This window comes from Moschus berezovskii, chromosome 25 (genome assembly GCF_049115385.1).
Source record: "Moschus berezovskii isolate FMDL1 chromosome 25, NW_MosBer_1.0, whole genome shotgun sequence".
In the NCBI taxonomy this organism is placed as follows: domain Eukaryota; kingdom Metazoa; phylum Chordata; class Mammalia; order Artiodactyla; family Moschidae; genus Moschus; species Moschus berezovskii.
This window is the reverse complement of record NC_142484.1, coordinates 37,330,756-37,356,956: the sequence shown is the minus strand read 5'-3', so window position 1 is coordinate 37,356,956 and position 26,201 is coordinate 37,330,756. Positions and strand designations below refer to the sequence as shown.

General features: G+C 37.9%; 1 protein-coding gene across 11 annotated transcripts in view; it reads left to right on the top strand.

Moving 5' to 3' along the window:
* Nucleotides 1–26,201, top strand: part of DLG2 (discs large MAGUK scaffold protein 2) — a 1,481,746-nt gene that overhangs the window by 954,739 nt on the left and 500,806 nt on the right. The window lies entirely within an intron of this gene.

The following is a 26,201-nucleotide window of genomic DNA, read 5'->3' as shown; positions in this document are numbered from 1 at the left end:
ACCAGTATTTAGAGGATGTATTAAGAACACTTGTCTGTGGGGTCAGACTATTTTCTCTGTATTGTTTTTTTGTTTGTTTGTTTAACCAAAGCACATATGGCCATTCCATCCTTCACAAAGCTAACTTTAAAATGACATTTAACCGTAATCACAATGAGCATCTCCACGTGGGCAGATGAGGATTCTGTAATTTCATGCCCAGCTGCATTGATGACTTTCAGCCTATTTAAGCAGCACCGACCACAGACAGCCGTTAAACCGGGCAACACCCTACCACGGCTGATTGCTTCAGTTTTGTATCTCTGTAACTTTTATGACTGACATTTCAACTCGATGTTTCCAATAAGACACAAGTTTATTGGAGCAGAGCAGAATCCATTTATTGTCATTTTCATATATTAAACTTCATCACATGTTTTCTTCTAAAATTAAGATTCACTACTGTGTTCTTTAAGTGGCAGTAGACAGATTCCTCCCTTATTTGCATTGTTCTTTTTCACTAATTCGAAATGGTCTATTGGAAAGTATATTTTCATTTTACACTTTAGTCAAGGGTGTTCTACATATAGAAGATAACTAGTATATTTATTTGGTTTTATTAATGCAAGCACAACTGTTTTTGCTTGACAAAACAATGTTTTTGCTTTGGGATCCTAGTGGAAATGGCATAAAAAGCATCATAGTGCTCATTTCAACAGACCAGAACAGTGTTGATGTACAGTGAGGGGGTTGTTGTTCAGTTGCTAAGTCATATTGGACATTTTATGACCCCGTGGATGCAGCAAACCAGACTTCCCTGTCCTTCACTACTTCCTGGAGTTTGCTCAAACTCATGTCCATTAAGTTGATAATGCCATCCAACCATATCATGCCTGTCACCCCCTTCTTCTCCTGCCTTCAATCTTTCCCAGCATCAGGGTCTTTTCCACTGAGGCATCTCTTCGCATCAGGTGGCCAAAGTACTGGAGCTTCAGCATCAGTCCTTCCAATAAATATTCAGGGTTGATTTCCTTTAGGATTAACTGGTTTGATCTCCTTGTGTTAATTCAGTATGGTGGTTGTCTTCAAAGGGCTGACAGTCTAGCTAGGGAATCAGACATTTTTAAATAGTGCTTTACTGTAGTGTGGGAAATGCCTTGTTACGCATGTGCACTGGTATAAAGGAAATAAAACTGAGAGTCTGGAAAAGGTTTCCAGTCTGGATATGCATGAGATAAGTCCTGAAGAGTAAATAGCAACAGACTGGAGTAAGATTTTTTTCTCCAAATAAAAGACATTTGGAACTGACCCCCAGTTCTAAACTTCCATTTACCTAATGAATATTTCTGCCATTGTGATAAAATAGACAATAGGTTTTAGCAGCATGGTGTTTCCTAATACAGGTGTGCATGTATCGTTTATAATCTGTTTTATTCCTAAAATGATTCTATTTAGAAATTTAAAACCTCAGAAGAAAAATACAAAAAATTCAAAGGAAATGTTTTCTCAAAATGTTAGGGTATAGATTATGTTATCACAAAGAGTATCCTATATTTTTAAGTAAATAACTAACAGCAGAAAATATTTTCTTTATCAAAGAGTTTAGATTTGTCTTCTCCAACACCACAGTTCAAAAGCATCAATTCTTCGGCACTCAGCTTTCTTTACAGTCCAACTCTCACATCCATACATGACTACTGGAAAAACCACAGCTTTGACTAGATGGGCCTTTGTTGGCAAAGTAATGTCTCTGCTTTTTAATATGCTGTCTAGGTTGGTCATAGCTTTTCTTCCCAGGAGCAAGCGCCTTTTAATTTTATTGCTGTAGTCACCATCTGCAGTGATTTTGGAGCCCAAGAAAATAAAGTCTGTCACTGTTTCCACTGTTTCCCCATCTGTTTGCCATGAAGTAATGGTACTATATTCAGGTTTCTTTATTTACAAGCAGGTCATTAAGATCCAAAGACTGTGTTGTAGTGTTTTGATACTTTCTTGACATTGGTATTTTACATTTGATAATTTTTTTCTTACACTGATAGTCCAATGGCTGTGAATCTAAACATCATCAAGCTGTTCATAGCTCCAAAAACATTTTTAAAAGAGTTTCTCTGTGTTGAAAAGTTAATCCCCAAGGAAAGCAAGAATTTAAAAGAAAAGGTTGCTGCTGGGGTCTAATTTGACTTCACTGAAGTGAATTAAAAATCTACATTAAGAGACTTGGAGAGCATTGCACTTTATCGTGTGGGTTTTTATGTCCAGATTTTCATCTCTTAAATACTAGAATTCTGGTTAATATATAGAGTCTTAGGTGAACAAATAACCTCAAGGCTACTTTGATCGTATTAACCAAGGGAAAATATCAGAAGAGAAAGCAGTTCCTACCTTGAGGGTATGAATAGTGAAAAATGGAGGGAAACGAACAACTGGCCTTTCACTCACGTCACTCGGTACAGCGATGGTTATGATCTCTCGACGGTAACTATTGTGTGGAAGGTCCAGGATACAGATGTCAGGTGAAGCCATTTCTCTTTCACCAAACATCTGGAGCTCTTCCAGGACACTAACACATACAAATTAACAATTTCCACCAAGTCAGGCAGTCCGCATTTATTTGAATGTTCCAGCTGTCTGCGTGAAAATCAATAAGGAAAATAAATGATAGAATAAGAGCAAGTTTTCATTGAAAATAGAACCCAACATGATAATAGGCAGCAGGAATCTCCACTTGTTGCCTTGATGCCTACAGTGGTTTGTCAGGGAAAAGGCTATTAAGTTTGCTCTACAGAAAGGTTTTCTGAGGACGGGCGCCTGGTAATGCTGTGACAGAAAGGTATGGTATTCATTCCTAGTCTTCTTCAGACAAGCTTCCTCTTACAGCTTCTTGGCTTTCTCTATCTCTTCTCCAGCTGTTTTATGTACCTGGGGATCGTGGAAGGTTCTTTCTAAACTGCAGCTGTGGCTGTGTTTTAATATTGCTTAAAATTGTTCATGACCTGTTTGCCTACCAAATAGAATACAAATTCTAGTGACCATTTTTTCCCTCCATTGTAAACTCTTTAAATAATCTTTGGAAATTGTTGACAAAACTCTCCTTGAAACTATCTCTTGTTCCCATTGTTGGCTGATATTACCTCATATTTTCTTGGTTTTCCTCCTATTTCTCATTTTTTTAAGTCTTTTTTTTTTCTAGGTTTATCTTCTTCAACACATGTTATAATGTTAGTTATCTCCAAGTCTCCATTGCAGTTTTCAGTTCTTTTCATCACAGCTTCTTTAGGAATACTTATGCTTTCCAGGGTACCTTTACTGTGTTGACTCTAAAATGGGCTTTTTCATACCAGAGTTGTCTCCTGAGATTAGGCTCCAATATCCATCTTATGAGGTATCTGTACCTTGATGTTATAAGGATTCCCCAAACTCACCGTATACAATATCAAAATAATTATATTCTCCCCAAATCTACTTTTATTCTCACATTGCTTTCTCATTATGAAGTACCACCACTGACCCATCACCTCATCGAGAAACCTGGAAGTTGTCCTAGACGCACCCACCACAGGCAGTTGTCAAACCCTGTAATTCCATTCCCTTGATGTTTCCCATCACAAGCCCTATTTTCCTTCCTTGCACCCACTGGTTAGTTCAGGTTCGGGTCACCACGTTCAGCCGTCTTGTGACCAAATTGTACTGCCTCACTGGAAAGTAATTTCCACTTACTCTTATCTAGGCTTCACACCATACAATATTTCTTCTGCATGCATAGTTTTATTTTCCCTCTCAGAGAAGTCTGTGAGAAGGCACTGTTGTCTACATTAAACTGATGGCAGGGCTAGAGAGCAGAGTGTTTGGTCTGAGGTGGACGAGTACCTAATTAAGAGTAAGAAATCCCTAACCCAAGGTCATTGACTTCCAAGATCACGCTCCTTTTCCATCATAGTACTGTTTCCTACAGACCCCTACTAAAATAGATGGGGAAAGCAGGATCTATTGTCTCCTATTCAGAGTGAAGAAAATTCAAAGCAAGACATGTAAGGTGGTGTATCTAAGGCCACTGAGCCCATTAGGAGCACACGTTTCTCACTTCTAGAATTCTGCTCTTTCTTTCACAAAACTATGCTTCCCAGATAGTGTCAAAGACTAAAAACCAGAATTTGTCATCAGATGTGAAAGATTGGTTTCCTGTGTGAAGTAAAGGGATATGCAGTGTTTTATTATTTAAATGCCTATAATCCCAACTGGTATACAGAAACCTTCCCATTTCTAATTATCTGTGCATTTTGTAGTACTTGTCTATGTTTCCTGTAAAATTCCTAGATAAGCTCAGTTTTCATTGTTGAAGTATTTGAATTCATGGAACTAACTGATACTTGATTTAAGTTATTATAAATTCAGTGTTTCACTTTCCTCGTGAAGAATAGTCTGTATAGGAAGGAGCTTTTTGATACATCTTCATACATTACCTCCTAAGATGAAGCTTTACAAAATAAAGAAAAATGATGTGTGGTCAGTCAGCCATCTAAAAACAAAATGAAGAAAGGTAGGAATATGCCTGCTGTATTAAAGCACTACATTTTGCTCCTGATGTTTCAGTCTCTGAGACCAGTCATATACCATCTGTTTCAGCCCAGAGAGCAAAATACTGGGATTTTTATTTTTTCTTTAAGCAAAGAATCTGTCATGGAGATTGAATTGGCATTTGAAGTGTACCTTCCGAGTCTTCCAGCTACTTAATAGTGATGAGTAGCATTTTTTTAAGTGGCCAATATTTTGGCTACCATGTTCATCATTGAACTATCATCATAAGAATAATATGAAGAAATGCCAGTGGCAGAGGACAGAGAAAACCACGGGCTAGGAGTTGGATCTGTTCTGATCTCACTTTAACCACTTTCTGGCCATGAAATGTAATCTATGTCTCCTCTTTAGGAGACTGAGGTCTCCCGTGATACTCTTTAAGGATAAGGAGAGAAAAAATATTTGAGTGATAATCCTGCTAGACATTAATGCAGTAGAACTGGTAACCACAAAACCAGAACCAGTTTTTTTATTTGTTAGTCAAAATATTGAATGCAATCGTCATCATTTGGGAGAAAAAAATGTTTGCATTCACTAACTATTTCTCTTTAACTTTTAAAAATATAACTATATGGTGGCAAAATAAAAGCAGTGGTTTAGTGGTATTTAAAAAAAGAAATGGAATTTCTCCAATAAAGCCCCTCCAATTTTTTTTTTTTTTTTGAGTCACCACATTATTACTGACTGTTGAATGAAGCTGTTCAACATAAAAGTAAAACCACATTTTGTGCATCTCTTGCTATGGCATGAGAAATGCAGGGCCCTGAACTTAATCCAATATTTTTCTTCGTATTTAGATCCATCTGTTTGTCCCAGAATTCATGCTTTCTTTTTGTCCACAATTTTGATTTTCAACAAATCATCATTGATCCAGTTTTGTATGTTGTTTTTGATATGTCTGAAATCAGTCAATAAATTTTGGTCATCATTTTTTATATGTTAGGTCAAGATTTTTTTTAGTATCGTCAACCCCTGGCCAGGGTTTTTATGATTTTTTTTTTCAACATATAAATTGTCTGTCAATTGCTTTAAAATGTTTTGCACACTGAACTGATTCAAAAGACCAGAGACCCATTTTTTATGAAGTCTTACTTTATTTTTCTCACATACCTTAATCCATTATCCATGACATCCAGTTTGAATTTCTTTAAATTATGAAGAGAATCAAAAGTACACTATGTAAAAAATTATCATTTTCTAATTATTTTATGACCCTTACTGTTTTTTCTATTAAATCTAATTTGGCATCAAGGTTTTTAACTACATGGGAGTATTAAGTCTTTCCAGATCAGTAAAATCTACTCCTAATAGAAACAATTCTTTTTCAACACTTCTATCTTACTTTTGTAACATTTAATTAAACTGCATAAATATAGAATAAAAATGAGTACAATAGGAATAAACACATTTGAGAGCAATTATAACAGATTTTTAGTGGCATACAAGTATATGGAAAGAATGGAAGTATATGGGCCATGAGCATTTCACTGGCTACGTGCATTAGTCAGCTTGTTATCAAGAGGGAAGAGGGGATTGGTTAATCTCCAAAAAGATGCTAATTAAAAGAGCTAAAATGTGAAACTTGCTGGAGTTAAACTCCAGCTTAACTATTAAGCTGGAGGAAGACCTATGATGATTTGCTACAATGCACAGTCCTTGTCTCCATTTGTAACTAATAACTTGCATGAAAAGGTAAAAGCCATCTTATATTCAAAGATGGTATAAAACTAGATGAGTGAAGTTCTGCAATGGTTAGCATATCTTAGATGCTTAACTAAATTGAAGATCTAATGTTAGTTTTGTTCTTCACTCACTCAATCAGGTGACCGCATGGACTGTAGCAAGCCAGGCTTCCCTGTCCTTCACTATCTCCCTGAGTTTGCTCAAACTCATGTCCACTGAATTGATGCCAACCAAACATCTCATCCTCTGTCATCTCTTTCTCTTCCTGTCTTCAGTCTTTTCCAGCATCAAGGTCTTTTCCAATGAGTCAGCTTTTCACATCAGGTGGCGAAAGTATTGGAGCTTCAGCATCAGTCCTACCAATGAATATTTAGGGTTGATTTCCTTTAGGATTGACTACTTTGATCTCCTTGTTGTCCAATAGTCTTCTGTTGAATAGCTCTCAAGAGTCTTCTCCAGCACCACAGTTCAAAAGCATCAATTCTTTGGTGCTCAGCCTTCTTTATGGTCCAGCTCTCACATCCATACGTGACTACTGGAAAAACCATAGCTTTGACTAGACGGACCTTTGTCAGCAAAGTGATGTGCATGCTTTTTAATATGCTGTCTAGATTGGTCATAGCTTTTCTTCCAAGGAGCAAGCGTCTTTTAATTGTATGGGTGCAATCACCATCCTCAGTGATTTTCGGTGCAATTCAGTCACTCAGTCGTGTCCAACTCTTTGCGACCCCATGAATCACAGCATGCCAGGCCTCCCTGTCTATCACCAACTCCCGGAGTTCACTCAAACTCATGTCCATCGAGTCGGTGATGCCATCCAGCCATCTTATTCTCTGTCGTCCCTGTCTCCTCCCACCCCCAATCCCTCCCAGCATCAGAGTTTTTCCAGTGAGTCAGCTCTTCGCATGAGGTGGCCAAAGTATTGGAGTTTCAGCTTTAGCATCAGTCCTTCCAGTGAACACCCAGGACTGATCTCCTTTAGAATGGACTGGTTGGATTTTCATTTTAGAGCCCCCCAAAATAAAGTCTGTCACTGTTTCCACCTTTCCCCCTTCTATTTGCCATAAAGTGCTGGGACTGGAGGCCATGATCTTAGCTTTTTGAATGTTGAGTTTTAAGCCAACTTTTTCACTCTCCTTTTTCACCTTCATCAAGAGGCTTTTTAAGTCCTCTTTCCTTTCTGCCATAAGGCCATTCCTGCCTGTTACTCCAGGTATCTCTTGATTTCCTGTTTTTGCATTCCAGTCCCCTATCATGAATAGAACATAGAACCATTCAACTCCAGCTTCTTCTGCATTAGTGGTTGGGACATAGACTTGCATTACCGTGTTACTGAATGATTGGCTTGGAAACGAACCAAGATCATGCTGTCATTTTGGAGATTGCACCCAAGTACTGCATTTTGGAATCTTTTGTTGACTATGAGGGCTACTCCATTTCTTCTAAGGGATTCTTGCCAACAGTAGTTGATATAATGGTCATCTGAATTAAATTATCCCATTGCTGTCCATTATAGTTTATTGATTCCTAAAATGTCGATATTCACTCTTGCCACCTCCTGGTTGACCACTTCCAGTTTACCTTGATTCATGGAGCTAACGTTCCAGGTTCCTATGCAGTGCTGCTCTTTACAGCGCCGGACTTCACTTCCATCACCAGTCACATCCACAACTGGGTGTTTTTCCTGTTTTGGTTCTGTCTCTTCACTCTTTCCAGAACTGTTTCTCCACTCTTCTCCAGGAGCATCTTGGGCACCTACCAGCCTGGGGGCTTCATTTTTCAGTGTCACATCTTTTTGCCTTTCATCCTGTTCATGGTGTTCTCAAGGTAAGAATGCTGAAGTGGTTCGCCATTCCGTTCTCTTGTGAGCCACATTGTGTCAGAACTTTCCACCATGACCCATCTGTCTTGAATGGCCGCATGGCATGGCTCCTTCCATGGGATGGCTCATAGTTTCAGATCTATTGTTAGCTTAACAACTGTAAAACTGGAGCATAATAAATACCATTAAATTTGACAAGGGTAGAATAGCTATACTGAGTTTCCCAAAACCTGATATATGAGTAATGATAGATGTGATTCCTTTTTTATTTTTATTAGAGTACAGTTTCTCTACAGTGTTGTGTTAATGTCTGCTGTACAGCCAAGTGAATCAGCTATATGTATAAACATATTCCCTGTTTTTTGGATTTCCTTCCCATTTAGGTCACTAAAGAGCATTGAGTACAGTTGCCTGTGCTATACAGTAGGTTCCCATTAGTTATTTATTTTATACAAAATAGTGTATATGCACTGTATGTAAAGTGTATATATATATATATATATATAATGTCAATCCTAATCTCCCAGTTCTTCCAACCTCACCTTCCCCTGCTTGATATCCATATATTTCTCTCTACATCTGTCTCAGTTTCTGCTTTGCACATAAGTTCCTCTGTAACATTTTTCTAGATTCCTTCATATGCATTAACACACAATATTTGTTTTTCTCTTTGACTTACTTCACTCTATACAACAGTCTTTAGGTCCATCCACATCTCTTCTAATCACACAATTTTATTCCTCTTTATGGCTGAGTAATATTCCAATGTGTATATGTGCCACATCTTCTTTATCCATTTCTTTGTTCATGGAGGAATTTAGGTTGCTGCCATGTTCATTTCGGTTGTTTCCATGTGCCAGCTATTATATTTATTGCTACAACGTTGGGGTCCATGTATCTTTTGGAGTTATGATTTTCTCTGGGTAAATGCCTAGGAATGGAATTGCTGGGTCATATGATATTTCTATTATTCATTTTTAAAGGAACCTCCATAGTGTTCTCCATAGTGACTGTATCAATTTACATTCCCACCAACAGTATAAGAATTCCTTTTTCTCTACACCCTCTCCAGCATTTATTGTTTGTAGATTTATTGATGATAGCCATTCTGACCAGTGTGAGGTAATCCCTCACTGTAGTTTTGATTTGCATTTCTCTAATAATTAGTGATGTTTAACATCCTTTCATGTGCCTTTTGGTCATCTGAATGTCTGTTTTAGAGAAATGCCTATTTAGGCTTCTGCCTGGTTTTTGATGGGTTTTTTGGTTTCTTGATATTAAGCTGTTGTTTGTATATTTTGGAAATTAATCCCTGGTCAGTTGCTTCATTTCCAAATAGTTAATCACATCCTGAGAGTTATGTTTTCTTCTTATTTATGGTTTTCTTTACTGTACAGAACCTTTTAGTTTAATTAGGTAATGTTTGTTTATTTTTGTTTTTATTTTCAATACTCTAGAAAGTGGATTAAAAAAGATCTGGCTGCAATTTATGTCAAAGAATGTACTTCCTATGTTTTCCTCTAAGAGTTATATAGTTTTTGACCTTACATTTAAGTCTTTAATCCATTTCGATTTTACTTTTTTGCGTGTGGTGTTAAGGAATGTTCTAATTTCATTCTTTTACATGTAGCTGTACAGTTCTCCCAACACCACTTATTGAAGAGACAATTTTTTTCTCCATTGTATATTCTTGCCTCTTTGACAATGATTAGTTGACTACAGGTGCACGGGTTTGTCTCTGACTTTCTGTCCTGTTCCATTGGTCTATATTTCTGTTTTTGTGCCAGTACCATGCTGTTTTGATGATTATAGCTTTGTAGTATAGCCTGAAGTTAGAGAACCTGATTTCTCCAGCTCCATTTTTCTTTCTCAAGATTGCTTTGCTATTCAGGGTCTTTTGTGTTTCCAAACAAATTTTAAAATTTTTTGTAGTTCTGTGAAAAATACCATGAATAATTTGATAAGGATTGCATTGAACCTCTAGATTGGTTGGGATAGTATAGTCATTTTCACAATATTGATTCTTCCAGTCCAAGAACATGGTATATCTCTCCATCTGTTTGTGTTGTCTTTGAATACTTTCATCAATATCTTATAGTTTTCTGAGTACAGGTCTTTACCCCTTATGTAGGTTTATTCCTCGGTATTTTATTCTTTTTTTTCTTTTACAATAGTAAAAGGGATTACCATTTTAACAATGTTAATAGGGATTATTTCCTTAATTTCTCTTTCTGATCTTTCATTGTTAGTGTATAAGAATGCAAGAGAAAACCAACTTTGTTGGTTTTCTGTGAGCTGTAGTTTCTGGGAAATGAGCAGCTCTCATTCCTGTAACTCTTGTAACCCAGTCATTCGTGTGCCTCCTTTATGAGGATTCAGTGCGGCTGTGGTGCTGTTATCCCTCTGATAGGAACTCTAACTCAGTGTAAAGCCCCAAAGGTCTGTTACTTATTTTTATTTTATATTGTACTATATTTTATTTACAGTGTTGTGTTTGTTTCAGGTGTATAGCAAAGTGATACAGTCATATATATTTATATATGAATTAACAAAAGCAGTTCCCGTCTTTTGATGGGGAGCTCGTGGTTTATAATATAAATGGCATTATTTTGAGAGAGGGATAACTTAGGTATGGCACTGGGTTTGAGGCAGTTGTAAAATAACTTAATGTAGCTTTTTGCAACTGTGTATTCTATAGTATTTTTTTCATTTGGTGAAATTTTAACTGTTAATCTTTATGGCATTGTGCTTTGTACCATTTATTAAATAAAAATTAAAATAAAAAAAGAATGCAAGAGCTTTCTATGCATTAATTTTGTATCTTGAAACTTTACCATATTCATTAAATGATATCAGTAGTTTTCTGGTGGCATCTTTAGGATTTTCTGTATTTAGTATTATGTCACCTGTAAACAGTGACAGTTTTACTTTCTTTCCAATGTGGATTCCTTTTATTTGCTTTTATTCTCTGATTGCTGTGACTTCTTGATGTTCTTGTTGTTGTTAAGTCACTTTAGTCATGTCCGACTCTTTGCAGCCCCATGTACTGCATCATTCCAGGTTTCCCTGTCCTTCAGTATCTCCTGGAGTTTGCTCAGACTCATGTCCGTTGAGTCGATGATGCCATCCAGCCATCTCTAGCCTCTGTTGCCCCCTTCTCCTGCTCTCAATCTTTCCCAGCATCAGGGTCTTTTCCAGTGAGTCAGCTCTTCACATCAGGTGGCCTAAGTATTGTAGCTTCAGCTTCAACCTCAGTTCTTCCAATGAATATTCAGGGTTGATTTCCTTTAGGATTGACTGGTTTAATCTCCTTACTGTTCAAAGGACTCTCAGGAGTCTTCTCCAGCACCATAGTTCAAAAATATCTTTTTTGGCACTCAGCCTTTTTTATGGTCCAACTCTCACATCCTATGACTACTGGAAAAACCATAGCTTTGACTAGATGGACCTTTGTCAGCCAGGTGATGTGTCTGCTTTTTAATATGCTATCTATGTTTGTCATAGCTTTTCTCCCAAGGAGCAAGTGTCTTTTAATTTCATGGCTGCAGTGAGTGTCCACAGTGATTTTGGAACACAAGAAAATAAAGTCTCTCACTGTTTCCGCTTTTTCCCCATCTATTTGCCATGAAGTGACAGGACTGGAGGCCATGATCTTAGCTTTTTGAATGTTGATTTCAAACCAGCTTTTTCACTGTCCTCTTTCACCTTCATCAAGAGGCTCTTTAGGTCCTCTTTGCTTTCTGCCATTTGGGTGGTGTCATCTGCATATCTGAGATTATTGATATTTCTCCTGGCAGTCTTGACTCCAGCTTGAGCTTTGTCCAGCCTGGCATTTCACATGATGTACTCTGCATATAATTTAAACAAGCAGGGTGTCCGTAAATACCCTTGATGTACTCCTTTCCCAATTTTGAACCAGTCCATTGTTCCACATCTGGTTCTAACTGTTGCTTCTTGAGCTGCATACAGTTTTCTCAGGAGGCAGGTAAGGTGGTCTGGTATTCTTGTCTCTTTAAGAATTTTCCAGTTTGTTGTGATCCTTTCAAAACGACATTGAATAAAACTGGCAAGAGTGCACACCTTTGTCTTATTTCTGGTGTTAGAGGAAATGATTTCAGTTTTTCACCATTGAGAATGATCTTTGCTGTGGGTTTGCCACATATGGCGTTTATTATGTTGAGGTAGGTTCCCTCTTTGCCCACTTTCTGGAGAGTTTCCATCATAAATGAGCATTGAGTTTTGTCAAAAGTTTTTCTACATCTATAAGATGATCATATGGTTTTTATTCTTCAGTTTGTTAATATGGTTATCATGTTGATTGATTGGCATATATTGAAGAATACTTACATCCCTGAGATAAATCCTGCTTAACCATGGTTTATGATCCTTTTAATGTGTTTTTAGATTCTGTTTGCAGTATTTTGTTGAGGACTTTTGTGTCTATTTTCACCAATGATATTGGTCTGTAATTTTCTTTTTTGTGTGATTTCTTTGTGTGGCTTTGGTATCAGGTGATGGTGGCCTCACAGAATGAACTTGGGAGTGTTCCATCCTCTGCAGTTTTTGGGGAGACTCTGAAAAGGATCAGTGTTAATTCTACTCTAAATGTTTGATAGAATTTTCCTGTGAAGCCATCTGGTCCTGGACTTCTGTTTGTTGGAAGATTTTAATCACAGTTTGAATTTTATTACTTGTGATTGGTCTGTGCATGTTTTCTATTTCTTCCAGGTTTAGTCTCAGAAGGTTGTACCTTTCTAAGAATTTGTCCATTTCTTCCAGGTTGTCTTATTTTATTGGCATAGTTGCCTGTAGTTGTCTCTTGTGATATTTTGTATTTCTGTAGTGTCAGCTCTAATGACTTCTAATCTTGAATCATTTTATGTTAAAAACATATGAGAAGTTAAGTTGATCTTAAATTTTTTAAATTAGCAAATTTGTAAGCCCATGGTATTAGGCTGCTCTGGCAGGTATATGGAATGCAGATCAAGGTAAGTCAACATACAGTGGCACTCAGATCTCTGAATTCATTTCTAGGTTCTGCAGTTTAAGTTGAAATCAGAAGGAAAAATTGAGAATACAGGCAAAGATAGGAATCTTTAAACCATTTCACAAAAAACAAAAAATGTTAGGAAAGGGTTATTTGAAGGAATAGAAGACACAGGAACTATCTCAGTCATTCACTGCCAACTTAGGTAAGTATGGGTTACATCAAGAGAAGGAAGAACTTTCCATAATTATGGCAGATCGTATCTCCCATCTCTCTGCCTGTGTAAACAGGCACATCAAGTCAATCTTGTACAAAACTCAATTGCATTTTCCCAGCCACAAATGTACTTTCTTATATACACACTCACTATTTGATTCTGTTAACAGTGTGATCTTCCTTTCAGTCAATCTACTTTTGAAGATTTATTTGGAAGTTCATGAAGAGGGCATAGCTGCTCCTATACCCTGGGAAGAGTAAGCCCCTTCAGTCTATAAGCTGTTAACTTTCAGAAGAAGTGCCTGCTCATCCAGATCACTAGGATCAATTCTAGAGATCAAAGTGCCTTCTCTATAACCTCCTATTATACAATGCTGGATATTTTACCTCCAAATGTGTTCAATGCATCCCTGTTTCTTAATTCCAATTGCCATTATTGAAGTTTAGGCATTTATTAGTTTTTCTCTATTGTAATGGGTTCCCATTAGTCTCCCTGCCTATATAGATCTCCTCATCTTTCTTCCATTGTTCAGAGTATTTTCAGGTTTATCCTTCTGAGTCATAGATACTATCATTCTGACCCCTTGATACCCCACTTAACCTTGGAGAGCTTACCTCTACCATCAGGATAAAGCCAGACTCCTTGGCATGATAGTCATTGCCCCTCATGATCCCCCCAGCCAGCTTCCTAGCCTCACCTGTGGCCACTCTGCTCTGGTTAAGACAAAGCACTCCATGTTCCCAGAGTACAACACATACTTTTGATCCTCCCTGACCTTGAACATGCTCTCCTAGCTTCTCAGAAGGTCTTCTTTCCTTTCTCCAACATTGAAAGCACTTATACATCTGTCCATGGCCAGAAGATTTATTGTAAAATGTTGTCCATGTGAAAAGAAGCCAAATGGTTTGATGTCACCATCTTCTTTTTTATCAGTATTTATTATTACAATATAAAGGAATTAAAAACGCATCCCAAGCAGCTAACATAATCCTTGGTGTGTAGTAAGTACCCAAATAACATTTGTTAGATGTACATAGAACATGTAAATAATGACTAAAATGTCTCATGTTAATTTCTAATGAAACAACAGGAAGAATAATCCAGCTTTATGGAGGAAAGTGATGCTGCTTTGTTACATTTGAGATGCTGGTAGGATAACCAAAAGACATACTCTTATTTTTAAGAATCAGCTCAGTTCAGTTCAGTAGCTCAGTCGTGTCCGACTCTGCAACCCCATGAATCACAGCACGCCAGGCCTCCCTGTCCATCACCAACTCCCGGAGTTCCCTCAAACTCATGTCCATCGAGTCGGTGATGCCATCCAGCCATCTTATTCTCTGTCATCCCCGTCTCCTCCCACCCCCAATCCTTCCCAGCATCAGAGTCTTTTCCAGTGAGTCAACTTGTCGCATGAGGTGGCCAAAGTATTGGAGTTTCAGCTTTAGCATCAGTCCTTCCAATGAACACCCAGGATTGATCTCCTTTAGAATGGACTGGTTGGATCTCCTTGCAGTCCAAGGGACTCTAGTGGCAAGCTAATGCAAGAACATGAAGAGAGGGACAGTAAGCCAAAAAAGAGAAGAAAATAATATCAAGAAAAAGCAGAAAATCAGAAGATACAGGCTTTAAAAGAGAGGTGAAGAGTTAAATATGAAAAGGAAAGATGTGAATGCTTCCCAAGTATGAGTGAAGAATGAAATAGAATATTGAAAATATATCAGGAGGTGTTTTAGTGATGGATGGAACCTGACAAGTAACATTAAATAAATTTAACAGTTTGTTAGGAAAAGACACCAGAAAAACTTTTGTGCTCTCCATTAAAATAATATAGTCTTAATATTACAAAATTTTGGAAAAACCACTTATCTTCCCTCTCACTGCTTCAGAGAAGGAGAAAATTAAAAAGCCGTTTATCACCAGCTAGGTCCTTTGTTTTCCATGTGTAACAATTTCAAGTCAGATGCTCAAAATTTTGTTTCAATTTTACGCAGCAATAGGAAAGCATCTTTCAGAACCATTCAAATGCCTTCATTTCGGCACCATTTCTTAGGCAACAGCTAAGGAGTCTTTCACTTGGAGAACATTCTAAGAAAAGAGACTGTGCTGTTCTCCGGCTTGATTGTATTCAATGACAGCATGATTTAGAAAGACAATAGGGCTGTTGCCTCTTTCTTAGTCTTAAAAAGTCTTGGTAAGATTTACCTCCGCAGTCACCTGATTTGGCACCTCAGGCAAGCTGCCTAAGTACAGAGTTGGTGCCACAGATTTCCTACCAGATGACAGGGACTTCTTCCCCCCAGCCTCAGGGCTGTGACACAATTTTGAGCCTTCTTTATTCTCACCGTATTCACCATGTGTTGTCACTTAAATCCTCACAAATGTCCTGGAGTCGGTAATGAAGTGGTGTGGATAGGCCAGAGAAGGACCTCTATTGAATGATTTCATTTTTTAAATGATCTTCAAAACCCACTGGCATGCAAGCTGAATATACATGGTGAAAGTCCTGGGTAGTATTTTATGGAAAAAACATATATATATATATATATATATATATATATATATATGTAGTTCCTAACAGAATGTGCTGGGTCCACTACATGGACTAATCAAGAGATTTGATTTCTCTCTTCTGAAAGGTAACATGGTTTGTCTCAGAGGAGCAAGCAGTTTGGAGCTGACAAAGCTGTTTTCTACTTTTGCTGCCTGCTATCTGTGATACCCTGGGCCTTCATTTACTTTCTCTCAAAAAGGGGCATAATATCTAGTTTTGAAAGTTGTTAGGTAGTTTAAAAGAGAAAGCATCGGGCCTTACAGATAGATGGAACTCAATCCTGGGTATCCATTGTTCAAAAAGATGTTTACGAAGCATCTTCTATGGGCCAGCCCTGGGCTGAAAATGTACAGATGGGTAAGCCCTACTCCTTGCTCTGAGAGCACACACCACAGAAGAGGAAACACAGACATGTATGATAAGTGGTGGTGATGCTCAGCCATTGGTGCTATTCTGCATATGTGGGGAGCTGAACCGGGGAGCTGGAAAGGTATATCATAGAATGCCTCACAGAGGTGTGTTTGACACAGTCTAGAAAAACGATAGATCCAATGAGAAGGAGGGCCAAGTGTTGGTAGGTTTGTTTTTTTTCCAGGCAAAGACCATTCCAGACTTTTACCCCTCAAATGTTGAGAGCTTTAAGAGTTTTGTTATTTGTGTTTTAATTTAAAATGTATATATATATATATTCTATACTGTTTCTATTGAAGTATAGTTATTTAAATGTTTCAAGTATAGAGCAAAGTAATACACACATATATATATGAATCTACATACAGGTATATATATTCATTTTCAGATTCTTTGCCATTATAGATAATTACAAGATGCTGCTGCTAAGTCACTTCAGTCGTGTCCGACTCTGCGTGACCCCATAGACGGCAGCCCAGCAGGCTCTCCCGTCCCTGGGATTCTCCAGGCAAGAACACTGGAGTGGGTTGCCATTTCCTTCTCCAATGTGTGAAAGTGAAAAGGGAAAGTGAAGTCGCTCAGTCATGTCTGACTCCTAGCAACCGCATGGACTGTAGCCTACCAGGCTCCTCCGTCCATGGGATTTTCTAGGCAAGAGTACTGGAGTGGCCTGCCGTTGCCTTCTCTACCTGTGCTATACAATGGGTCCTTCTTTTTTATCTATTTTATATTTAGTTGTTGTTGGTGGTGCTAAGTTATGTTCAACTCTTTGCGACCCCATGGACTGCAGCACGCCAGGCTTCCCTGTTCTCCCACTGTTCTTCACTGTCTCCCAGAGTTTGTTCAAACTCATGTCCTCTAAGCAGTGATGCTACCTAACCATCTCATCCTCTACTACTCCCTTCTCCTCCTGCCCTCAATCTTTCCCAGCATCAGGATCTTTTCCAATGAGTCAGCTCTTCAAATCAGGTGCCCAAAGTATTGGAGCTTCAGCATCAGTCCTTCCAATGGATATTCAGGGTTGATTTCCTTTTTCACTCTCTTTGACCCTCGTCAAGAGGCTGTTTAGTTCCTCTTTGCTTTCTGCCCTTAAATTGGTATCATCTGCATATCTGAGTTTGTTGCTATTTCTCCCAGCCATCTTGATTCCAGCTTGTAACTCATCCAGCCTGGCATTTCTCATGATTTACTCTGCACAGAATTTAAATAAGAAGGGTGACGATATACAGCCTTGACGTACTCCTTTCCCATGTTTGAACCAGTCCATTGTTCCATATCCAGATCTAATTGTTGCTTTTTGACCTGCATACAGGTTTCTCAGGAGGCAGGTAAGGTGGTCTGGTATTCCCATCTCTTTAAGAATCTTCCACAGTTTGTTGTGATCCACACAGTCAAAGGATTTAGCAAAGTCAGTGAACCAGAAGTAGATATTTTTTCTAGAATTCCCTTGCTTTTTCTATGATCCAAAAGATGTTAGCAGTTTGATCTCTGGTTCCTCTTCCTTTTCTAAATCCAGCTTGTACATCTGGAAGTTCTTGATTCACACACTGTTGGAGGATTTCAAGCGAGACCTTGCTAGCCTGTGAAATGAGTGCAATTGTATGGTAGTTTGTGGCCCCTGCTGAGTTTTCCAAAGTTGCTGACATACTGCGTCATCTTTTAGGATTTGAAATAGCTCAGATGAAATTCCATCACCTCCCACTAGGTTATATTTAGTAGTGTATATCAGTTAATCAAAAATTCCCAATGTATCCCTCCCTCCCTCTCCCCTTTGGTAACCATAAATGTGTTTTTTGTGTCTGTGAGTTTATTTCTGTTTTGTAGATAAGTTCATTTGTATCATCGTTTTAGATTCGACATCTAAGTGATATAATATATTTGTCTTTCTCTGTCTGCCTTCACTTAGTATGACGATCTCTGGTCTATCCATGTTGCTACAAATGGCATTATTTCATTATCTTTTATGGCTGAGTAGTATTACATTGTATGTATATGGGGTGTGTGTGTGTGTGAATTTGGGGGAGGGGGGTTTGACCAGATGGCATGTGGAATCTTAGATCTTAGTTCCCTGACCAGGAGTCAAACACATCCGTTGCAGTGGAAGCACAGTCTTAACCACTGGACCACCCGGGAAGTCCTAATACCACATTTTCTTTATGCATTCATCTGTTCATGGACATTTAGGGTGCTTCCACGTCTTGGCTACTGTAAATAGTGCTACTATGGACACGGGGGTGCATGTATCTTTTCAAATTAAAGTTTTCATCTTTTCCAGTTATATAACCAGGAATGGGATTTCAGGTCATTTGGCAACCCTATTTTTAGTTTTTTAATGAACCTCTATACTGTTCAGGGAAGATCCCCTGGAGAAGGAAACGGTAACCCACTCCAGTATTCTTGCCTGGAGAATCCCATGGACGGAGAAGCCTGGTAGGCTACAGTCCATGGGGTCGCAAAGAGTCGGACACGACTGAGTGACGGAACGGAACGGAATACTGTTCTTCAAAACGGGTGTACCATCATACATTCCTACCAACAGTGTAAGAGAGTTCCCTTTCCTCCATACCCTTCCAGCATTTACTATTTGTAGACTTTTTGATGACTAATGTGAGGTTGGCACCTCACTGTAGTTTTGATTTGCATTTCTCTAATAATTAGCAGTGTTGAATGTCTTTTCATGTGCCTGTTGGCCTTCCGTATACAGAAGACACCTGTATGCCTTCTTTGGAGAAATGTCTATTTAGGTCCTCTGCCCATTTTTTGGTTCTTTGTTTTTATATATTGAGCTATGTGAGCTGTCTGTGTATTTTGGAGATTAATCCCTTGTCAGTTGCATTGTTTGAGAATACTTTCTTCAATTCTGTAGGTTGTCTTTTCATTTTGTTGATGGCTTCCTTTGCTGTGCAAAAGCTTTTAAGTTTAATTAGGTCCCTTTTGTTTATTTTTGTTTTTGTTTCCATTATTCTAGGAGACAAATCCAAAAAAAAAAAGACATTGCTCCAATTTAGGTCAAAGAGTTTTCTGCCTATGTTTTCCTCTATGAGTTTTAAAGTGTCAGTCTTACATTTAGGTCTTTAATCCATTTGGGGTTTATTTTTGTATATGGTGTTAGAGAATGTTCTAATTTCATTCTTTTACATGTAGCTGTCCAGTTTTCCCAGCACCATCTACCGAAGAGATTGTCTTTTCTTCATTGTATATTCTTGCCTCCTGTGTTGTAGATTAATTGACCATACGTGAGTGGGTTTATTTCTGGACTTGCGATCCTGTTGCATTGATCTTTATGTCTGCTTTTGTGCCAACACTGTACTGTTTGATTACTGAAACTATGTAAAATAGCCTGAAATCTGGGAACATGATTCTTCCAGCTCTGTTCTTTTTCAAGACTGCTTTGGTTATTAGCAGTTTTTTGTATTTCCATACACATTTTAAAATTTTTAGTTTTTCTGGGAAAAATACCACTGATAATTTGATAAAGATTGCATTGAATCTGTATATAGCTTTGCATAGTATAGTCATTTTCACAATATTGATTCTTCCCTTGGACTGCAAGGAGATCCAACCAGTCCATTCTAAAGGAGATCAGTCCTGGGTGTTCATTGGAAGGACTGATGCTAAAGCTGAAACTCCAATACTTTGGCCACCTCATGCGACGAGTTGACTCACTGGAAAAGACTCTGATGCTGGGAAAGATTGGGGGCAGGAGGAGAAGGGGACAACAGAGAATGAGATGGCTGGATGGCATCACCGACTCGATGGACATGAGTTTGAGTGAACTCCGGGAGTTGGTGATGGACAGGGAGGCCTGGCGTGCTGTGATTCATGGGGTCGCAAAGAGTCGGACACGACTGAGCAACTGAACTGAATCCAAGAACATGGTACATCTCTCCATCTGTTTAGGTCATCTTTCATTTCTTTCATCAATATCTTATAAGTTTTCAGAATACAGCTCTTTAACCTCATTATATAGGTTTATCCCTAGGTATTTTATTCTTTTTGATACAATGGTAAAAGGGACTGCTTTCTTAATTTCTCTCTCTGATCTTTTGTTGTTAGTGTCTAGAAATGCAACAGCCTTCTGTATATTAATTTTGCCTCCTGCAACTTTATTGATGAGCTCTAGTTATTTTTGCCTAGAAAATCGCATGGACGGAGGAGCCTGGTGGGCTGCAGATCATGGGGTCGCTACTAGTCGGACACGACTGAGCGACTTCACTTTCACTTTCAGACATTGGAGAAGGAAATGGCAACCCACTCCAGTGTTCTTGCCTGGAGAATCCCAGGGATGGTGGAGCCTGGTTAGCTGCCGTCTATGGGGTCGCACAGAGTCGGACACGACTGAAGTGACTTAGCAGCAGCAGCAGTTATTTTCTGGTGGTGCCTTTAGGATTTTCTCTGTATTATCATACTGCAATATTTTATACAATATTATATAAATAATATTATTATCATATATCTGAAAACAGTGACAGTTTTACTTCTTCCTTTCCAATTTGGATTCTTCTTATTCCTTTTTCTTCCCTGGTTGTGGGTAGGATTTCCAAAACTATTAATACATTGAATACAGTGGTGAGATTAGACGTCCTTGTCTTCTTTCTGATCACAGAGGGAATACTTTTAGTTTTTCACCATTGAGTACAATGTTAGCTGTGGGTTTGTCATATATGGCCTTTATTATTTTGAGGTATGCTCTCTCTAGGCCCACTTTCTGGAGAGTCTTATCACAAATGGGTGTTGCAGATGTAGAAAACGGACTTGCTGACAGAGCAGGGGAAGGAGAGGATGGTTGTGTGTGTGTGTGTGTGTGTGTGTGTGTGTAGTTAACTGATTCATGGTGTTCTACGGCAGAAACCAACACAACATTGTAAAGCAATTATCCTCCAGTTAAAACTTTAACATAAATGTTGTTGCATTTTTTCAGAAGCTTTTTCTGCATCTACTGAGAAGATCATATGATCTTTATTCTTCAGTTTGTTAATGTGGTATATCACTAATTGATTTGTGGATATTGTCCTTGCATCCCTGGGATAAATCCCACTTGATAATGATGTGTGATTCTTTTAATGCATTGTTGGGTTGGGTTGGGTTTGGTTGTACTCTGTTGAGGATTTTTGTGTCTACGTTCATCAGTGATATTGGAATGTAATATTCTTTTCTTGTGGTGTCTTTGTCTGGTTTTGGTATCAGGGCTTGTAGAATGAGTTTGGGAGTGTTCACAATTTTTTGGAAAGAGTTTCAGAAGGATGTGTGTTATTTCTTCTCTAAATGTTTGATAGAATTTGCCTGAGAAGCCATATGACCCTGAACTTTTGTTTGTTGGGAATTTTTCTAATTACTTATTCAATATCAGTTCTGGTACTTGGTATGCTCATATTTTGTTTTTCCTTCTGGCTCAGTCTTGGAAGATTGTACCTTTCCAAGAATTTGTCCATTTCTTCTAGTTTGTCCATGTTATTGGCATAGAGTTGCTCATAGTAGTCTCTTGTAATCCTTTGTCTGTGGTGTCACCTATAATTTCTTCATTTCTCATTTTATTGATTTGAGCCCTCTACCTTTTCTTTCTTGATGGGTCTGACAAAAGGTTTATCAATTTTGCTTATCATTTCAAAGAACCAGCTTTTAATCTCATTGATATTTTCTCATTGTTTTTTAGTTTCTATTTCTGCTCTGATCTCTACAATTTCTTTCCTTCCATAAACTTTGTGTTTTGTTTTTTCTCCATCCTCTAGTTGTTTTAGGTGTAAGATTAGGTTATTTTGCTCAGATTTTACTGAGGTAAGCTTGTATCACTTGTATCATAAATGTTTTCTGAGGTAAGCTTGTATCATTTGTATCATAAATGCCCCTCTTAGAACTGCTTTTGTTATGTACCATAGGTTTTGGATTGTCATTTTCTAATTTTCATTTGTCTCTAGGTATATTTTGACTTCCTCTTTGATTTCTTCAGTGATCCATTGGCTGTTTAGTAGCATATTGTTTAGCCTCCAAGTGTTTGTGTTTTTTGCATTTGTTTTTTTCTTGTAGTTGATTTCTAGTCAAAAAGCATGTGGTGGGAAAAAATACTTGACAAGATTTCCGTTTTCTTAAATTTACTGAGGCTTGTCTGTGGCCTAGCCTGTGATCTATCCTGGAGGATGTTCCAAGTGCACTCTGCTGCATTCAAGTGGAATGCTCTATAAATATCAGTTAAGTCAGTTTGGTCTACTACTTGAGGTTTTTGTTTATGTTTCCTTACTGATTTTTTATTTGGATGATCCATCCATTGATGTGAGTTGGGTATTAGAGTACCCTACTATCATTGTGTTACTGTGGATTTCTCCTTATATACATGATAATATTTTCCTTATATACTGAGATGTTCCTATATTGGGTGCATATGTATTTACAATGGTCATATCATCTTCTTGGATTGATCCCTCAAGCATTATTTAGTGTCCTTCTTTGTCTCTTATAATACTTTAAAGTCTTTTGTTTAAGTATTGCTACTCCAGCATTCTTGACTTCCATTTGAATGGAATACCTTTTCCCATTCTTTCACTTTCAGTATGTATGTGACTCTCTTGTAGTCAGCATATATATGGGTCTTGTTTTTGTATTCATTCGACCAATCTGTGTCTTTTGTTTGGAGCATTTCATCTATTTACATTTATGGTAATTATTGACATGTATCTCCTTATTGAAATTTTGTTCATTGTTTTGTATTTCTTTTTGTAGGGTTTTTTTTTTTTTTTTCATTTTGGTCTCTTATCCTGTGGCTTGATGATACTCTTTAGTGTCATATTTGGATTCCTTTTCCTTTTCTGTGTGTATCTACTGTAGGTTTTTTATTTACAGTGACCATGAGGTTTTTATATAGCAGTCTATATATATACACACACAAACATGCTGTTTTAAATTGCTGACATCTTTATTGCAAATACATTTTAAAGACCCTACATAGGTACTCTCCTTCCCTTACTGTTTTTGATATATTTTATGTCTAATTGTTTTGTGTATCCCTTAAATGCTTATTGTGTTTACATATGATTATACTACTCTGTCTTTTAACAGCCCCCCTAGCTTTGTGTGGATGATTTCCTACCTTTATGGTACGTTTGCTTTTACCAGCACACTCTTTCCTTCCATACTTTTCTTGTTTCTGGTTGTGGCCTTTTGTTTCTTCCCAGAGAATTTCCTTTAACTTTTGTTGTAAAGCTGGTTTAGTGGTGGTGAATTCTTTTAGCTTTCGAAAGCTAAAATTTCAAGCTGTGCTTTCCTCCTTTGGTTCTTTCCACCACACTTCTCAGAATTCCTTCTGGCTAGCCTCTCTGTTGGAGGAGGTAGAATAGCCAGGCTGTAGTTTCTTAGTCATAGTGGGTCTAGCAACATTATATGTAAGCAGCCAATAATATTGAAAGGATGGAACCTACTGATCCCAAGGGGAAGATATTTAGTGTGGTGTTTTGTTTTGTTTTTTAAATACTTATTGTCACTATCAGGTAGCTTCTAATACCCACTGCAAGTACTGCTTAAATGCCGCTATCAGAGTATAACAAAAATTCCCTTGCATCCATAGGTCTTGACTCTCAGATAATTCAACATATTTGTCTTAGTAGAGTAAAAGAGTAATTTCATATTGTAAAAAGCTCTGTTTATTCCAAATTTACATGCTAGGAGAAACTAGCTACTTTGCATGTGTAATAGGAAAGTAGTCAAATTGAGCACTTCATGATACCTTTTGTACTTAATCTATCCCTGAAACTTTAAAAGGGACATTATTGGAATAATTTAGGGCAGGATATTAAAGTAATTAGTTTAAGGTAGTGATAAGTTAAGTTAGATTACTGAATAATTCTTTGTTTTCATTATAAGGGCCAGGTTAATGGTGAGGAAGCTATTAATAGTTCCAGTTACTCATTAATCTTGGTTAGTAAGCATTATTGATCTTTACCCAAGAAATATTGGTACTCTATAAACCAGTGGAAGATAAATAGTAAATGAAAAAGATCGAACAGTTTAAACAAAAGAAATACAATTAGCAGATAAACCATAGAAAAAAAAGTCATTCTCATTAATAAATACTTATATATATGGAACATCATTTTGTACCTATTATGTTATCAGTGTTTTTTAAATTATAATATCAGTGCTTTTAAGATTGTGGTGAAAGTGACACATTTTTAGAAGCAATAAATGGTACAAACTTTTGAAAAATAATAACAAATCGTAAGACATAACCTAATGTTTCCATTTGGGGGGATACATTCAAAGGAAATTGTCAAGTATAATGAAGTAATTGATATCAGTATGTTCATCGTAGCATTGTTTCTAATATTAAAACAACAGAAATAACCCAAAGATCCAACTGTAAAAGGATGGTTAAATAAATTACATCTTCAAAGGCGTAACATTATATAACACCAAAATAATAATTATGGAAACCTTACCAGAAAGGCTGTGACTACAATGTAAGAGGGGGAAAATGCAGATATGAGGTACTACATGGTCTGTGTATATACAATGAGGTGAAACACATGTGGACATACAGAGAGTCATTATCACAGAGTTTAAACAAAAATAACTTTAGTTGGAATTCTGGCTCCATATTTGAAAGCTGTTGTTTTCTGACATGTTATTTAGGTTCTATATGTTTTGTTTCTTATATATAAAATGGGGCTACTCATAACTACCTTATAGGACAGCTCTGAGAATTAAGTTAGGTGATTCTGTAAAGTCTGAGACAAAACAGTGGAATTATATGTGAATTTATCTTGAGTTTTTTAAATTGTTTACACATTTTGCTTTCCACTGGCTCTTCACTGCTGCATGCAAGCTTTCTCGAGTTGCGGTGAATGGGGGCTTCTCTCTGTTGTGGTACATGGGCTTACTGTGGTGGCTTCCAGGTTGAGAATGGTTTCCCTGGTAGCTCAGTTAGTAAAGAATCTGCCTGCAATGCAGGAGACCCTGGTTCAGTTCCTGAGCTGGGAAGATCTGCTGGAGAAGGGATAGGCTGCCCCACTCCAGTATTCTTGGGCTTCCCTCGTGGCTCAGCTGGTAAAGAATCCACCTGCAATGCAAGAGATCCTGGTTCAATTCCTGGGTTGGGAAGATCCCCTGGAGAACAGAAAGGCCACCCACTCCAGTATTCTGGCCTGAAGAATTCTGTATAGTCCATGGGGTCGCAAAGATTCGGACACAACTGAGCAACTTTCACTTCACTGCACTTCCAGGTTGAGAAGCACATGCTTTAGGCACATGAGCTTCAGCAGTGTGGCGTGTGGGCTCAGGGGCTCAGCTTCTTTAGCATTAGCGGTTGGGGCATAGACTTGAATTACTGTGATATTGAATGGTTTGCCTTGAAAATGAACTAAGATCATTCTATCACTTTTGAAATTGCAACCAAGTACTGTACTTTGGATTCTTTTGTTGACTATGAGGCTATTCCATTTCTTCTTAGAGATTCTTGCCCACAGCAGTAGATATAATAGTTATCTGAGTTAAATTCACCCATACAAAAAATATTGACGTTTACTTCTGCCATCTCCTATTTGACCACTTCCAATTTACCTTGATTCATGGACCTAACATTCCAGGTTCCTATCCAGTATTGTTCTTTACAGCATCGGACTTTACTTCCATCACCAGTCACATCCACAACTGGGTGTTATTTTCGCTTTGGCTCCATCCCTTCATTCTTTCTGGAGTTATTTCTCCACTCTTCTCCAGTAGCATATGGGGTACCTACCGACCTGGGGAGTTCCTCTTTCAGTGTCATACATTTTTGCCTTTTCATACTGTTCATGGGATTCTCAAGGCAAGAATACTGAAGTGGTTTGCCATTCCCTTCTCCAGTGGACCACATTTTGTCAGAACTCTCCACCATGACCCGTCCATCTTGGGTGGCCCTACATGGCATGGGTCATCATTTCATTGAGTTAGCAAGACTGTGATCCATGTGTTCAGTTTGGTAGTTTTCTGTAGTTGTGGTTTTTATTCT